Here is a 6,360-nt window from a genome sequence, read left to right on the forward strand (position 1 = left end):
CATTATTGGTCCAGGATCTTGTTGCTATCTCACCCATCGAACCGGGACCATTAGCTGCAGTTTGGGACCTCATACTTGGGATCAGATGCTGGTAGCTTAAAGGGGTAAGTGATCATGGACATGTAGTTTTCATGAAGAATTATGCATACAATACTAATGACTGTAGGATATACTATAGCAATGGATGTCTTAGCCTTGCGGTCACTACCGCCGAGAGGATCACACTTGATCATGTTTGAACCGTTAGGATGAAGCACTAGTGCTTGTCCCCGAGTAGAATCCATATCCAGTCTTTTTACATCACCATATCTTTTTGCGATTTTCTTAGGATTTTAGAGAAGTCTTTTAGTCCGCATGTGGACAATTTCGTTATTTTTGAAAATATATATATATATATATATATATATATATATATATATATATATATATATATATATATATATATATATATATATATATATATATATATATTCACAAATTGGAAGAGGAACTTACATTATATCTTTATGCTCCACACATGGTCATTTTCTCACTTAGACCATTCGGATTATATTACTACCCTTTCGGTTCCACTTACACACTTTAGGAACCAAATGTTGAGTCAAAGGGTTGTTATTACATTACCTTCAAGTATGGTAACATCTTATCATTAAAAAAAATTAAAAAAAAAATTAAAATTTTTTTTTTTAAAAAATTAAAAATTCTTTTTTTTTTTAAAAAAAAAAGTTAAAAAAAATAAAAATAAAAATAAAAATAAATGGTGTGCAAACAAATTCCCAGCTGCAGAAATCTGAGAAGGGTGATCGGTTCAATTATTGAACTAAATTTTCTAATATTTTGGTCACCCGACGTTTGATATTCATTTATTTAGGTACGTTTTATTGTATATAGATCGAGTTGTTTTTCGCAAATTGGTGATGTTAGGGAGACTGTCGAGTCGGATACTACGGGAGGTTTGGGCCAACACCAAGTGAATCGATTCCTACAACGGTGCCCGAGCGATTAAACCTAGTTACACATGAGAGAAACCGGCAAATGTGAGATCAGAGTGTACACTTAAAGAAGAGCTCCACCCGAGCCCATCCAGCTGCTTTCTCCCTACTACAGATATTCTTCATTGTATGCATGTTCCATTGAGGCTGCGACTGCTCATCCCTCCTTACTCAACTAATGGAGTTGTCCGGGTTGTGGTTTATGGTACCAGTGTCACCGGATGAAAAATTCGTAAGGTAATAGCAAGATCAATTCTGACCATGTTGACTAACAGTGATCAGGTTCTGCGGCTCTACCCATTCTTTTTATTTTCTCTAGGATAGTTCATCCCAAGTTCATTTTAGTCTTGTCTTACTTGAGGACAAGTAAGGTTTAAGCTTGGGGTGATTTGATAGTTAGTTTTGTTTACTTCTTTTTATAGTTTATTTTAGCATATTTCATTCATAATTTAGATAATTTCCATGCATATTTTCCTTTTTGTTATTTTATGACTATTTCGGGAACTTTCGAATCTTGTGAGCATAATTGCAGGTTTTCGGGTCTAGCGGAGCGGGAGTGTTCGGGACGTATGGGAGGCGATGAGATTTGGTAGACAAAAATGATGTTGGGCTTGATGGGTAGTGGAGTGATCTTGATGATTATTTGAAGGCTTGGAGAGAAATAAACTTTAAATTTGCAAGATGCGGGGGAATATTCAAGCGTACGTAGATTATTAATCGGGTGAGTTCCCGAGCTTTGGAGGATTTGGAGAGGTCAAATTGGGCTTAAAATGAAGAAAAACTTGAAGAAAATGGGCTAGGAGGTGATTGGATTCGATCTGGGCTAGTGGGATATGCTTCGGAGGCCCAAAATCTCAAAGAAGCCCATGTCAGGCACCACCCGCGCAGCAGCACGCGGGTCGCGCAGAGCTCTGCAGGGGTAATTTCGGAAATCCATTTGGAAGGCTATTTGAGGAAGGTTGGTGCCCATCTTTTGGAGACTCTTAGACATCCGATTTTTAGAGATTCTCTCTGTAGTTTTGAAGACTTTTGAAGGCCAAGAACCCTTGAAGAACATCATATTTTTACCTCTTGATTCTTGCTTAATGTTTGGTACAATTTTCTCTAACTTTGTTTCTTTGGGTTTAGCCATGCTTGGCTAAGCTAATCTTGGTTGACTTTTGGTTAATCCTTTGAACTTTTGTTGAATGTTGAAGAATCCATGAACATGTTCTTGAATCTTTATGGGAATGTTTTATGTTTTAACATCTTCTCATTACTTGTATGTTTTAGTTCATGAGTTTAAATGTGTTTGTGGTGATTAGTTGGCTAATTTCTTGATTAAGTAAAGGATCCTCAAATTAGCAAGCAACAAATGATTTTTGTGTTGTTTTTGCTTCACACAATCATAAAAACATTTCCTCCAACATGGTGGTGAAAGCATTTGACCCCTCTTGGATTTGGTGACTTTTTGGTTCTTAATGCTAGTTGACTTTCACTAATTACATGCTATTTGGAATTAGTGACTTTGACAAAGGAAATTGTTATGAGCTTCTCTAGCCATTTAAACAATTAAGAAAAGTCTAGGTAACCTTAAGCTCCTTGGATTACTATAGCCAAATTAAGGATTTAAATCAAAGTATTGCACCATTGGAATCTAATGATATGTTCATCAAAAGTCAAAGTGAGGAAACTTTAAGTCAACCTTCTCTCCCTTATTGATTTTACATCAAACTCTTATTTTTGTTGCATTTGTCTATTTAAATCATAGTTAATTCTAGTTTGTTTCAAGTGTTTCAAAACACCAACCCCCCCCCCCCCCCTTTATATTTATTGTCATTCTACAAGTATTTTTTTCAAAGAGATTTTTTTTCATAGAGTTATAAATTGACCAATCTCCGTGGATTCGATCCCTTTACCACTATACACTATTTTAGTGTGTAATATTTAGGGTTATTATTTGTGTTGGCCTCGACAACCACCAAATTTTTGGCACCGTTATGTTGAAATTCTCACCTTGGGAAGGTGTGATACGCTTTGGAAAGCATGGAAAGCTGAATCTGAGATACATAGGACCATTCGAGATCCTTGCTAGGATCAGTCCCATAGCTTACAGACTTCGTTTACCCCAAGAGCTCAGCAACATTCATCCTATCTTCCACGTGTCGAACCTTAAAAAGTGTCTATCCAACGAAACCTTTGTGATCCCTCTAGATGAGATCGAGATCAATGAGAACCTTAATTTTGTGGAAGAACCAGTCGAAATCATGGATCGGGAAGTCAACCGAATAAAACAAAGTCGCATACCAATAGTGAAAGTCCGCTGGAATGCCAAGCGGGGACCTGAATTCACTTGGGAATGAGAAGATCAAATACAACAGAAGTACCTGCATCTTTTTCTGAGTCCATGATTTGTATTCTATGTTAGAATTTCGGGACAAAATTCCCTCTATCGAGGGGATGATGTGTGTAACGTCCCAAAATTCAAGACTAAAAATTTCATTTAATAAAAAATTACTTAAAGCATAATCATCAATCCAAAACATAATCAGAGTATTAATTTCCAAAACATAAGTTTATTATCAGAGTAAAACATTCCCAAGCTGTCTAATCTATGGTGTGTGCCATGCGACCACCCCGATCTCGTCCCTCCTCTACTAGAAGTACCTGAAACCAAAACTGAAAACCTTAAGCACGAAGCTTAGTGAGTTCCCCAACCTACCACATACCATGCATAACCTCATACTGCACATACTGGGTTACGCCTGCTATTTGGGCCTCGCCCCTTACCTCGGACCTCGCCCACTACAACGCCCCTGATTCTCCAGGCCTCGCTTGGCTGCGAGCCCCGCTAGGATACAAATCTGTTTCACTTAGGCCTCGCATGTCACTAGTCCCCGCCAGCTAACGTATAATAGCACATAAGCATATAACAACACATAAGCTAACATATACTATTAAATCATGTGCTGAGGCCTCGCCTATCTTGGGCCTCGCCCTTGTCCTGCTATTGATGAGTCATGGAACCCCGTCCACACCCCTACTAGTGATGAGATACGAGCCCAGCCTATACTCACTCTTTCCCAAACTTGGGCCTCGCCCTTGCTCTGCTGCTAATGAGATGTGGAACACTGTCCACACTCTGCTATTGGTGAGATACGGGACCTCGCCCACACTTACCTGCCTACCAGGCTCATACATGTATCACACAAACAAGAAGTATAACTATCGTGCAAACCATTCCTTGGGCACCCGCCCACTAATATTGGACCTAAGTCCCAAATATCAAACTGGCATATAGTGCCTAGGGCTAACCCCTGGGTCTTCCTACTCGTATCTACATGGGCCGACATTGTGGCCTTAGACCCATTCACACAAAGGGAAACTCGCCTGCACTTGTTGAACTTGCTGAACCCCTTTGCCGCTGCCCGACAACTCTTCTGAACTGCAGCCCCACTAGCTCCCCGAGCTATCAATACCAATATAACACTTAGTCAAACTATCCTCCGAGAGTCAACTAAGTCAACCTTGGTCAAAGTCAAAGTCCTGGTCAAAGTCAACCTTCCAGGTTAACCCTACTCGCCGAGTCTACCTACTGACTCGCCGAGTTCATTAGCTCAGAATCCTTTCATTCGCGACTCGACTTGCCGAGTCAGCCCCTGACTCGCTGAGTCTACCGATTTCCGAGTCCATACCTGTCCAACTCACTGAGTCCCCACTCAACTCACTGATCTGAGTCTTAACTTGAAGGGTTTGGGGTTTCGCAACTTGACTCTCCGAGTCCAAGAACAGACTCGCCGAGTCCAAGGCAATCTTCAACAGACTCGCCGAGTTGTTCTTCCAACTCGCCGAGTTCCTGCCCAACTTCATCCAACTCGCCGAGTCAACCCATGTGACTCGTTGATTCGCTATATTTCTTAATCTATTCAGTGGCTTTTCGAGCCATGCAGGGGCTCCAAATCATAGATCCATACTTCCATAGTCCATTCCCCACGTAAAGTTGCAAACTTTGCATATAACTAAGGAGATCTAGGCTCAAAACACTCTAGGGTTAGGTTTTAAGACAACCATGCTTCACCTACACCCCCAAGACTGATAATTTATGATTTTCCAAGTACTAGTTTATTACCTCCAAGTTCTCTGAAATGTCGTCCCAATTCGGGATCTATAGCCCCTTCTCGCACCTCCAAGATCCTTCTTCCTTCTCTAAGATTTAATGCACTCTTCAAGGCAAGAATTAGCCCAAAAACGGATATGGTGGCTAGGGTATGGTGTTCTAGGTTAGAGAGGCACTAAAGGAATCCTATGGAAGAGAATGAGACGTTTAAATAGGATCCAAGTCCCAGATTTACGGTTTTCCTCGTTCAGACCAGACTCGCTGAGTCCCCTTTGCCGACTCGCCGAGTTGGTTACTTAATTGATCCCTCGGATCTCGTTCCGACTCGTCGAGTTCCTCCCGGGACTCGATGAGTTAACCCCTTTGACTTAGGTTTTCTTTCCTTTCTTGACCTTTCTGATCTTTGGTGTTACAACTCCCCCCCACTTAAACTTAACTTCGTCCTAAATGTTTGCTATGACCAGTTGTCCTGCGAACTACCTCCAACTCTATGTCTGGGAAAACTAACACACTAACCCTTGCTAATTACCTCGGTTGGCCTTCCGCCCGGTCACCTGGATGATATAATCCTTACGGATAATAATCCCGGGTCAATCCTGGCCCTGAACATTCTAAGAACACAACTTACCCAACTGACAACCCTTCTAGAACTCCCCGAGGCAACGTTCCATGACTAGCTACTTCCTCTGTCACTGTGAAGATCCTATCCTTCACCAAATCCATTACTCCTGTTACCCCCAATACGGGTTATTACCGCCAGTATCCACTGGGTATTTCTCTCTACTATAATTTGGTGTTGACCACCCCACGTTCAACTAACTGAATTCCACCATAGACTGCTTACCATCACTGCTACTGACTAAAATTTTATGATATTCCTTATCAGCCTTCCGAATGAACCGTGACCACCCCGGTCCCTACCACTCTATCAGTATCTGGATTACCTGCTCCCACCGGTCGCTAGCCTCAACACAACTCCTAGTCGCTCCCAACGATTCTCGAGGAAACTTCGACTACTTATAACTGCTCAATCTATTTTGCCATTCAGACACTACAACCCTAGGATCCTCAATCCCCCTATCTTGACACTAAGGTCCTTACCAGGTCTCACTTGTGCTACTAAAACTCACGGGCCTCGCCCATGGGTCTCACCCGCCTCTATCCTTCTAGTCTCACTTGTCTAACCACTCTCACACGGACCTCGCCCATGGGTCTCACCCAACCATACTACTGAGTACCCTGCCCTCAGGTCTCACCTATACTGCTACTCTC

This window comes from Lactuca saligna, chromosome 5, assembly GCF_052625555.1.
Source record: "Lactuca saligna cultivar CGN05327 chromosome 5, ASM5262555v1, whole genome shotgun sequence".
Classification (NCBI taxonomy): Eukaryota; Viridiplantae; Streptophyta; class Magnoliopsida; order Asterales; family Asteraceae; genus Lactuca; species Lactuca saligna.